General features: G+C 38.4%; 1 protein-coding gene across 1 annotated transcript in view; it reads right to left on the bottom strand.

The window, feature by feature from the left end:
• NCKAP5 (NCK associated protein 5) overlaps window positions 1–12,328 on the bottom strand; it is a 1,007,389-nt gene that overhangs the window by 489,726 nt on the left and 505,335 nt on the right. The window lies entirely within an intron of this gene.

Below are 12,328 nucleotides of genomic sequence, written 5' to 3'. Positions count from 1 at the left end.
TATTTACAATAGCCAAGACACGGAAACAACGTAAACATCCATCTGCAGATGAGCGAATAAAGAAGATGTGGTGTATATACACAATGGAAGCTACTCAGCCATTAAAAAAGAATGAAATAATGCCATTTGCAGCCACATGGATGGACCCGAGATTGTTACACTAAGTGAAGTAATTAAAAAAAATACTATATGATATTATTTATATGTGGAATCTAAAATATGACACAAATGAATTTACCTATGAAACAGAAACAGACTTGTGGGTGCCAATGGGAAGAGGATGGGGGACAGGCAGATTAGGAGCTCGGAATTAGCAGATGCAAACTATTATTTATAGGATGGATAAACAAGGTCCTATTGTATAGCACAGGGAACTATATTCAACATCCTGTGATAAACAATAATGGAAAAGAATATGAAAAAGCATGTATATACATACATTATGTGAGAATTAAATGAAATAATGTAGGAAATGGTTTTGTAAACACTGAAAAATAAAAGTGTAAAATGTCATCATTTCTGTGGCCATGTTGATATCAATATTAATAACAATGCTTGCTATAAAACTTAACAGCCTGAAATGTTATAGAGACTATGCAAAATGAAGCTCATATTGGTGTCTTGAGAAAATGCATCCTGTCACTTGCTGCTCCTCCAAACAACAGGTAAAAAACCTTCGGTCAGGATAAATGTGAAAAAGAATCTTGAAACACAAGTTAATGAAAACTACAACATGTTTCTTTTGTCACAATCCCATAGTTTCAGCATAACTAATTCACTACTTTATTCTCTGGGAACCTTCTTAAAAGCTTGAGGCTGTCTGTTAGCAACAGATGTAGACATTTATAAACAAAGACCATCTTCACTGAATTATTTTTCACAAATTAAACAAAGGATCCCAAAGAACAGTTCCAAATGTTTACAATCAGCATGCAGAGATACACTCTGCGGGAATACCGTTCATTAAACGCGCTGCCTATGGACCTAAAAGGTAATGTGAACGACAGTCCTCGCTACTCAGACGGCTGCTGTTGCATCCGTCCCCCTCTCTATCCTAGACAGACCCGTACAAACGTTATCTGAGGGTCGTAAAACACTCTCTGAGAGTTAACTTTACCCTATGGGAAGCAAACATTCAATGCACCAAATTCCATTTCATGCCCTGCAGACAGGAATTCTGAAAAGTATATTCTGAAACAGAGAACTCATCTTTTACAGGTGAGCACTCTATCATAGAAACCCAGGAATGGAAAATGGGCTCCTCATCCTCCCAGGCCATCCTGGTTTATAACTCTAAGAATGATGATTATGTTCAAAATTTTAAAGATTCCCAGAAATGGCCATTCTAAAATCTCTCTTGACAGCAAATTTCTATCATAAACACACTATCTTTAAAATTCTTCCATATGTTTAACCTAAGTCTTTCATAGTAGCTATACAATGCTGACTGCACCTTTCTGCTTCAGTGAAGGTATTCATTCATTCTTGTATTCATTCACTCATTTTTTACCAAATTCAAACAAAATTGTTTTTGAAAGAGTATCATGGTAAAGATCATAGGCAATAGTATAAAAGGTATATGGGGATATGAGAAATATTCTCTGCCCCCTTGAATAGGCATAAACAACCTTTAACTCTTTATTTGGATCATTATTAAGAGCAATGTATAGAAATAGCTATACTCTTTTGCAGAAAATATGGAGGACCAGGGGGGCACATTGAATTGTCCTAAGAACAGTAACTAATAAATATAGACTCTATCTGAGAAACTAGATTGGTCATATGCTCTAGGTTTTTCAATAGATAAATCTGAAGAAAAAGCAAGTGATGGAGGGTAACCCTGGTTAAAAGAAACCTAAAAGATATATTCATAACAAACAGACAAGATAAAGTATGTGGATGTACATTAAATGAAAAAACAAACAAAAAAAACTATTAAACCATCTAGAGATGAATGGATAAAGAAGATGTGGTATGGGTATGTATATGTGTGTGTGTATATATATATGTGTGTGTATGGGTATGCATACATATATATGTATACATATATGCATATGTATATATTCCACTATATATATTATATATTTAATAACTCAGCTATAAAAAGAACAAAATAATGCCATTTGCAGCAATATGGATGGACCTAGAGATTATCATACTAAGCAAAGTAAGTCAAATAAAGAGAAAGATATCACTTACATACAGAATCTAAAGAATGATACAAATGCACTTATTTACAAAACTAACACAGAATCGCAGACATAGAAAACAATTTTATGACTACCAAATGTGGGGGCCAGGGATAAATTAGGAGTTTGAGACTAACAGCTACCTGCTACTATATATAGAACAGATAAACAAGGATAAATATAGCACAGGGAACTATATTCAATATCTTACAAAAACCTATAATGGAAAAGACTATTAGAAGAATGTATATATATATATGTATACATATATATATGTATATATAACTGAATCACTTTGCTATACAGAAGAAATTAACACATCATTGTAAATAAGATATATTTTAATAAAACTTTTTAAAAAACTATTAAAAACACTAGGCATTTACTGCTCTAAGACCAAGATAATAGTTACTTATTGGAGGAAGATGATAATAGTTACTTATTGGAAGAGGCACCCGGAAGGGATTCTGGGGGGTCTGGCAGAATTCTCTTTCTTGACTTGATGTTGGTTACAAGGATATTCTCCTTAATACAATTCATTAAGCCAAACAGTTGTTTTGGGTGATCTTATGTATTTGTGTTTTGTGTTGCAAGAAGCATTTATCACCATGGAACAATGAGAACCCCTACACATTGCCAATGGAAACGCAAAACGTCACAGTGACTTTGGAAAGCAGCTTGGCAGTTTCTGGTAAAGTTAAGCATAGGTTCACTATACGACTCAGGTATCCCATTTTTAGTAATTTGTCTAAGAGAAATGAAAGCTCACTAAGACTTGGGTATGAAAGTTGTATGTTTAGGGCAACTTTTATAATCACCAAATATGGAAGAACCCCTTCACCACATGAGTGGATAAACAAACGGCGGTACCAGTATTTCTATACAGGGGGCTAGGACTGAGCAACGAAGGGAAGGAAGCACTGACACATGCATCTCAAAAGACGCTAAGCAAAAGAAGCCAGATATGCAGAAAAGTTAAAACACTTTATAACTTAAACAAGAAGAATTTCTGGAAAAGGCAAAACGACAAAGACAGACATCAGATCAGTCATTGACAGGGTCTTAGGGTGTGGAGAGGGAACAGACAATAAAGGGAAATGAAGGAACTTTTCAGGGGCACAGACATATTCTGTATCTTGACTGTAGTAGTAGTCATATGACATATGCTTGTCAAAACTGATCAAACTATACATTTAAAAAATGGATTTTCTGTAAACTTCAACCAAAAAGCACTTGTTATTCAGAGCAGGAATTAATTTAGTTTTCAATCTTAACTAAAATATATTCTCCCATATCTTGAATTTATTTTTTTAAAAGAAAAACTGTGTTGGGTGGGTATAGTACATTGAGTCATAATCGGTAATTGAAAAAAAAATGTTTGGAGGAGAGACTAAATCACTGGTATTTTTACTGAGGACTATGCCTTCAGAGAAACTGTTCAGAAGTGAAAACAATTCTGGTTGTCATAAAGTTTTCTCTGTTCCAGCTTTCCCCCAAACTAGTTCAAATAAATCCTAAAGCAGACAATATCAGAGCTGAGAGCAATAATGGTTATGTTCATAGCAGAGGATCTTTGCTTCCTTTTACCAGCCAGGTTTCTCAGGATTCAATATGACTAGCCTCAACAGAAATATTTCATCTAGGCTTGGCAGTTTTCTCATCTCGACTTCTCTAGAGGCAAGTAACCAAAATGGACACAGTGAAACCGTTCCAAAAAGCATCATTGTCATCACAACGTGGAGAATAAGACGATCCACTTCAACTTCTCAACATGAAACCTGCTGGTTAGGACTTCAAGGAACCCTGGTTATAATAGTGTAATTATAACTTCACTCAAGAAATGCATTTCAGTTCTAAAACATGGCCTTTTCAAAAGCCTAAAAAGCAATATAAAACTATAATGCAATTCAACTTCCTCATTTTACAAATGAGTGAAATGAGATCCAGAAAGGTCAGACTATTTAACCACAGTTATTAAGCTAGTTAGGAGTGAGGCTAGAATGAGGTATTAGAAAACCTCATATTCCATAGAATAGGGCTCCCTGAAATGAAATTGGAACTGTACTCTATGTTAATACAGTCTTTTCTACCAGACATGAATAATGGGCAATATAACTTTCATGCTGCCTACTCAACAACATATACCTCTGTTGAAATTTTTTTTAATTGTGACAAGATCATCATGTATTATGCAGAGGCAGAACTACAAGGGAATCAAGGAATGTTTCACATTAAGTTAGAAGCTGCCCAGGGAGCTCTAAAAGGCCTCCTTTCTTTCCATTGTCTATATAATTCATCTTAGACCCTCTCTGCTTTGCTCAGGTGAGGACTTATTCACTATATCACTAAGATACAGATTTCTGACATCAAAGTATGATTCTTATTATGTTAACCAAGCATTTTAAAAGATGCCATGCAAACTCATTTATTCCATCTGTTCCCATTTGAAGAGAAGCTATCTGACCAATGTTGTTTTGCTATTTTTACTTTTGTGGTTGTGGCCTGTGGAATGTGGGATCTAGTTCCCTGACCTTGCATTGGGAGCATGGAGTCTTAGCCACTGGACCACCAGGGAAGTCCCATGTCATTTTAAACTTCTGGTAGATTTACCCAGAGGAGCAAATGAGAAGCCTCCATTTTTATGAGAAGTCTCAGCCAGAAATATTGCTGATCATATGGAACCAGCAACTCCAAATCAATAGGAAAGTGCCGTCTACATTCATCAGGAGAAACAATGCACTCAGGAGAGCCAGCCTCAGTGACAGGTTAAAGTTGAAGAACACTCTGGGAACTGAGCAAATGGAGAACAGGAGTAGAAGAGCCCTGAGCTGCTGACAGCCCAGCCCAAAGGTTAGCTGACAGCTCTTCTCATCTTCTTATGTTTCACTCCTTCTAAAGATGTAGAGACAATGTGCTTCTAATGCACCAGACAGGTACAGAGGTAGAAAGGAATATGTGGGCAGAACAATGAAGGGCGCATTACTTTTACCACCCGTATGGCAGAAAGTGATGAAGAACTAAAGAGCCTCTTGATAAAAGTGAAAGAGGAGACTGAAAAAGCTTGCTTAAAGCTCAACATTCAGAAAACTAAGATCATGGCATCTCGTCCCATCACTTCATGAGAAATAGATGGGGAAACAGTGGAAACAGTGGCTGACTTAATTTTTTGGGGCTCCAATATCACTGCAGGTGGTGACTGCAGTCATGAAATTAAAAGACACTTACTCTCTGGAAGGAAAGTAATGATCAACCTAGGCAGCATATTAAAAAGCAGAGACATTACTTGGTCAACAAAGGCCCATCTAGTCAAGGCTATGCATTTTCCAGTAGTCATGTATGGATGTGAGAGTTGAACTATAAAGAAGGCTGAGTGCCAAAGAATTGATGCTTTTGAACTATGGTGTTGGAGAAGACTCTAGAGAGTCCCTTGGACAGCAAGGAGATCCAACCAGTCCATCCTAAAGGAGATCAGTCCTTGGTGTTCATTGGAAGGACTGATACTGAAGCTGAAACTCCTATGATGCGAAGAGCTGACTCATTTGAAAAGACCCTGATGCTGGGAAAGATTGGGGGCAGGAGGAGAAGGGGATGACAGAGGATGAGATGGTTGTATGGCTTCACCGACTCATTGGACATGGGTTTGGGTAGGTTCCGGCGATGGACAGGGAGGCCTGGCGTGCTGTGATTCATGGGGTCGCAAAGAGTTGGAGACGACTGAGCAACTGAACTGAACTGATTACTTTCTTCAACACACACTTCTATGTCAGGTGCCTACAGCTTCCAAATGAGCAACAGAAAATGAACCCTAGGATTCCATAAAGTCTCTGAGATGTGATAATGTGAACAGTGGCCAGTGAAGGAGTTAAGTGGTAAAACCAGCTCCATGTAGATCTCCTTAAAGTTCAGCAAGCAGCAGACTGCACTTAAGCACAGCAATCAACTGTGAGAGGCCAAATCCCCTTACAGTAAGCAAAGAAATAGCTTCAGCTTCAAGGCAGCAGATAACAGTGCAGGAGAGAAGGTCAAAACAGGTGCTGAGAAATTCTGGAGATAGACTGCAAGCTTGGATTCCATTTGGGTGATTTTTAACTATCTTAGTCAATTATGAGTGACAAAGTTTAATTGTTCCTGTTACTGAAATTTCCACTGTGGAGCATAAACACACACACACACACAAGCACACACACACACACACACACACACACACACACCATGCCTGGAATATTTCAAGGATGCAGAGAAACACTGATTCCTGATGCTTTGGGTGTGATGTGATTTGCTAACAGCAGATCGCTTACAAAAGATGTCTGCCTGATGGTGAGTCTACCGGGTTGATTCTAATTTAAAGTTTCATAAATATATTTGCAGCATAGAGTTTCCACATGATGATCACATATGTTATTACTGCTAGTTTCACTACTCCATTATTTATTTCATTCGATTTGACTCATGTCTTTGCATGAAAATATACATTAGTAAATATGAAGTCTGGCTGTCCAGAATTTAGACAAATGTCCGTTCATTTACAGCTGAACTAAAAATGCATTGTTTGCTTCTTAGGTGTACACAAAGCTTCTCCACCTGGAGTCTATAATTTTGAGGACACATACTGTATTCTGGGCTTCCCTCATGGCTCAGCTGGTAAAGAATCCACCTGCAATGTGGGAGATCTGGGTTCGATCCCTGGGTTGGCAAGATCCCCTGGAGAAGGGAAAGGCTAACCACTCTAGTTTTCTGGCCTGGAGAATTCCATGGATTACAGTCCAGTCCATGGGATCACAGAGTCAGACACGGCTGAGTGACTTTCACTTTCACTGTATTCGATCTTATTGTGCATACAATAAAAGCAGTTGATTGTCTAATATGAACAGCAGTTTTTAGTAATAACCTATGCATTGATTCGATTGTTTCCTAAGGGGTCAACACAAATACTTGTGCAAATCATGCATGCTTTGGATGAAATTAGTACTCTGTAGAGTGGCTTATTTCTTCACAGGTCGGTTTTTTAGAAATCAATGATCAGTTTAGTTCAGTCGCTCAGTCCTGTCCAACCCTTTGCGACCCCATGGACCGCAGCAAGCCAGGCCTCCCTGTCCATCACAAACTCCCAGAGTTTACTCAAACTCATGTCCATTGAGTCTGTGATGCCATCCAACCATCTCATCCTCTGTTATCCCCTTATCCTCCTGCTTTCAATCTTTCCCAGCATTAAGGTCTTTTCAAATGAGTCAGTTCTTCCAATCAGGTGGCCAAAGTATTGGAGTTTCAGCTTCAGCATCAGTCCTTCCAATGAATATTCAGGACTGATTTCCTTTAGGATGGACTGGCTGGATCTCCTTGCAGTCCAAGGGACTCTCAAGAGTCTTCTCCAACACCACAGTTCAAAAGCATCAATTCTTTGGAAGTCACATTTCCTAAAAGTCAACTCTCACATCCATACATGACTACTGGAAAAACCATAGCTTTGACTAGGTAGACCTTTGTTGGCAAAGTAATGTCTCTGCTTTTTAATATGCTGTCTAGGTGGGTCATAACTTTTCTTCCAAGGAGTAAGTGTCTTTTAATTTCATGGCTGCAGTCACCATAGACAGTGATTTGGGAGCCCAAGAAAATAAAGTCTGTCACTGTTTCCATTGTTTCCCCATCTATTTGCCATGAAGTGATGGGACTGGATTCCATGATCTTAGTTTTCTGAATGTTGAGTTTTAAGCCAACTTTTTCACTCTCCTCTTTCACTTTCATCAAACGACTCTTTAGTTCTTCTTCACTTTCTGCCATAAGGGTAGTGTCATCTGCATATCTGAGGTTATTGGTATTTCTCCTGGCCATCTTGATTCCAGCTTGTGCTTCATCCAGCCCAGCGGTGTACATGATGTACTCTGCATATAAGTTAAATAAGCAGGGTGACAATATACAGCCTTGATGTACTCCTTTCCCAATTTGGAACCAGTCTGTTGTTCCACGTCCAGTTGTAATTGTTGCTTCCTGACCTCCATACAGATTTCTCAGGAGGCAGGTCAGGTGGTCTGGTATTCCCATCTCTTTCAGAATTTTCCACAGTTTATTGTGATCCACACAGTCAAAGGCTTTGGCATAGTGAATAAAGCAGAAGTAGATGTTTTTCTGGAACTCTCTTGCTTTTTCAATGATCCAATGAATGTTGGCAATTTGATCTCTGGTTCCTCTGCCTTTTCTAAACCCAGCTTGAACATATGGAAGTTCACAATTCATGTACTTTTGAAGCCTAGCTTGGAGAATTTTGAGCATTACTTTGCTAGTGTGAGATGAGTGCAATTGTGCAGTAGTTTGAGCATTCATTGGCATTGCCCTTCTTTGGGACTGGAATGAAAACTGACCTTTTCCAGTCCTGTGGCCATTGCTCAGTACTCCAGTTCAATACACCCTACCTGGTCAATGCCACTTCATTCACTCGAGGTGGAATAATGAGTTGTGCTCACTCACTCAGTCATGTCCAACTCTTTGCGACCCTGTGGACTGTAGCCTGCCAGGGATTTCCCAGGCAAGAATACTAGAATGGATTGCCATTTCCTCCTCCAGGGGATCCTTCTGACCCAGGGACTGAACCTGTGTCTCCTGAATTGCAGGAGGATTCTTTACCTACTGAGCCATTGAAGGAGCAATGAAACTGGGGTTCAAACACTAATTATCTTTACATAGGAAGGAAGGAAGTGCCATAACCTCAGTTTGCACCACTGACCTTGGCTGGCTTGACAACCACAGTTCAAAGAGTTTAAAGGGAGTTATAGAATTATAGGGGGGAATCACAAAGCTAACCCCACATAAAATATGCCCAGACATGTATACAACACAGACAATGGGTTAAACAATTGCTCTGACATCTGGAAAGCATCCTTGATTTAATCACTAAACAATAAGAGAAGGGGCAGCCCTAATGACACCACCACCTGCCTTTAGGTACTTACTGCATCTGGCTTGATTCATGCCCTCATCTATGAGGAAGGCTAAATTTGACAGCATCCCTTTTCTTCTCTGAATTTACACTGAAGAAGGTAAATGGTCTGGATCAAGTTTGTTATGGCTGCCTGAATCACCCTCAGTGAAGGCAATTTCTGATTTATGAGCTTAGAGATAATTATGTAACCTCTGGCCACATTTTTTTTTTAATTGCCCAAATTCTGGACTCCTGCTAATCATTATACCCTAATCAGAGGTCAAGAGGGAGGAAGGCCTTATAGATGAAGGTTTGGTGGTGACATAAAAGAGAACTACTCATTCAACACTTTAATAGATTTTTATCACCTAAGTGATCCGGTTACTCATTACCACAGATAATCACAAGCCAGGTTTGCCCAGTGCTTCTAAGCCACCAAGCCCATCACCTAACTGAAATTGTATAAAATCAAGCCTCCAAATCATTCTGAATCACTCATTCTGACACCTGAACTCTACTTCACACATGTACCTAACTGTCCCATCTTCTAACTTCATTATTCTTTTTTTCCCTTCATTATTCCTCATGTCATTCCTGAACCTGAGCCTCAGAATCTCCTTGACTACTGTTTAGATTCTCCCATGGATACAGTATGATCAACAATACCATGAATATAACTCATTTGACTCAGCCCAGGCTTCAATATCTCATATCTTTGTGCTCTAGATTCATAAAAGAGTATTAGAAAGATACAACACATGTATACCTACATGTCCCCCTGAAATTGAGATATAGTGCTTGAGAATACGGAGCAGTGAAGTTCTGCCTATTTTACTTGTTTTCACACAAACATGGACCAAACATTCCTAATTCATGCAGGGCGAAGTTGCTTAACTTCATAGACATAAGTGACACAGCAGATGCAACAATACTTTTATGAACTAATCATAACTTGCACTATCTTGGACCATTGTCTATCATATCCTTCAATGCCACCTCTGGAGGGGTCTATGAAATGCATTCTACTATGAGTCTACTGCCAAAGATAATGTTTCTAAAGAGTAGTAGCCTTTGTCTCTGAGGTAATAATTACATGTCCTCTTGCGTTTTCCTTTTAATCATGTCTGCCATGAATCTTAGAGCTAAATTAAATGCCTACTCTCAGAAAGCATGCTTCCCTTTCATAGTCTTCATTTTCTGTTTTTAATAGTCTTATTGTAAAACTGCCTTTTATTCTAAGTCACATCACGTCCTTTGAAAAAACAGACTATTACATTATTTTTAAAAATAAACTCACCCCATGAACAATACTCAAAGTATGTCTACAGTACACCTCAGATATCATCACATACTAAAAGGACTTGTTGACTAATAAAATTTTTAAGTTCAATACAATTATTTGAATTAGATACTGACCATGTCCCAGGTTGGCATGATTCAGTTCGTGGGGTCACAAAGAGCCAGACACAACTTAGCGACTGAACAACAACAACAGATGTCTCAGGGTGATGTGCTATAGACATGTTTTGTAGTAGTGAGGATTTTATAGAGACTTAGAGTACAGTAACAGGACTGTTTAAACAAGCCTAACTAGAGACATCTTACAAACCAAAGTTTAAAATGTGAAAGGCCATCAGCAGTGGTTTAGTGGGTCTACTTAAATTATTCTATAATTATCTTCTCTGTTATATATGCTTTCTCCCCCATCTTTTGCTGATTCACATTACTTGCCTGGCTGTAACTGGCCTTGAACTTTCAGTGTCAAAGCAGCTTATCAAGAAAACTGATTATGTTGAGGGAAAAAAAATCTTCACAAAAGCAGTCTGTAAAAAAAAGCACTATCTGTTTTACAAATAATTATCTTCTTTATCAGCCTAGGATGTAGCATCCACTCTTGTGCAACTCAAATCTGTATGGGATTGTCATCTGATTTACAGCAGATGGCCTGGCATCATAGGAAAATAATTTACTGTGCCGATGCCTCACGTCCTGTAAATCAATAGCTTGAATACAGAGACATCTCAATTAGATGGTACAAGGGTAGCACGATCTGCACCCTCCTTTCTTATATCATTAAAATGGCAAGTATTACAAAGCAGTACTTGTTTCAAAGTTGCTTCAGGGGGTGGGGGAGGAGCTATTATTTCAAGGTGGGAGACATAAAGTGAGAGTTGCCATCAAACACAATGAAAAATTGAGCACAAGGTTGTATAAGTAATAGCCTGTGAGGGGTGGGACATGCATTTGTTAAAGTATTGATTGGTGCATTTCTACAGCACCTGTATTATCATGGGCTCCAAGAGTTGAACAGGGTGTTAAATTATGACTCTGAACACAGAGGAGTCATCCATCCTTTCTACCCTATTCCTCCAAGATGCTGCTAAACCAAAATCACACACATTCATGGTACGAGCCACCATGAGATAAATCATCTAAAGGCTCAATTCTGCTCTCTTCCTGAAACACAGATAAAACCGTTACCAATATAAAAGCCTCATGATGAGGAAGCAAAATTAACATCACCAATTTTATCCAAATCCCAATGGTAAATCCAAGGCAAGACAGAGCTTGCTGAAGAAAATCTTAGGGAAATTTTTAAAATTTGAATCTGAGACAGCCTCATGAGGGAGAAAAGAGTTAAAAATTATTTTCCTGGTTTTTGCAAAGTGAAGTAAAACACAAAAATGAAAGCAAAGTCCCTCATAGGGTGCCTAGATCTGATTCTAGGACTGTAATTGCACAAATTTGTGTTTCTTCTGTGAAACTGCAGAGATTTTAAATAATAGGTTGAAAAGTTACCTGGCCTCATATTAACCATATATGAAAGTTGAAAGATTTTTACTGTGCTGACATTAAATCAAAGAGTTACTTTTCCCAAATCATTTTGAATTCAAGTTATGTTTTTTAAAGGAAAAACGCTGATTCTAATTTTAACAGATTCTAAATATTACTCTAAATAAGGAGTAAGAGTTTACTGGAAGATTCACACTCTCTCTACATGAAAATAGGACTATAAGCCCAGTAAAACTGCATCCTCCTGACTGGCCTTTCCCAGATCACACCTACAGGCCACATAGCCCACTCATCTTACTTTGGAAAGATACTCTGAAAAGCCATTAGGGAAGAAAAGATAACTAAGTTCAACAAATTCAAGTCTGAGGTACAGATGGAAAGTTCCAGAAGATTGGTCCAAATGCAATTGGATGGCTTGGCTAGAAGCTAAACT

This window comes from Dama dama, chromosome 33 (assembly GCF_033118175.1).
Source record: "Dama dama isolate Ldn47 chromosome 33, ASM3311817v1, whole genome shotgun sequence".
Taxonomy (NCBI): Eukaryota; Metazoa; Chordata; class Mammalia; order Artiodactyla; family Cervidae; genus Dama; species Dama dama.
This window is presented reverse-complemented; position numbering and strand designations above follow the sequence as displayed.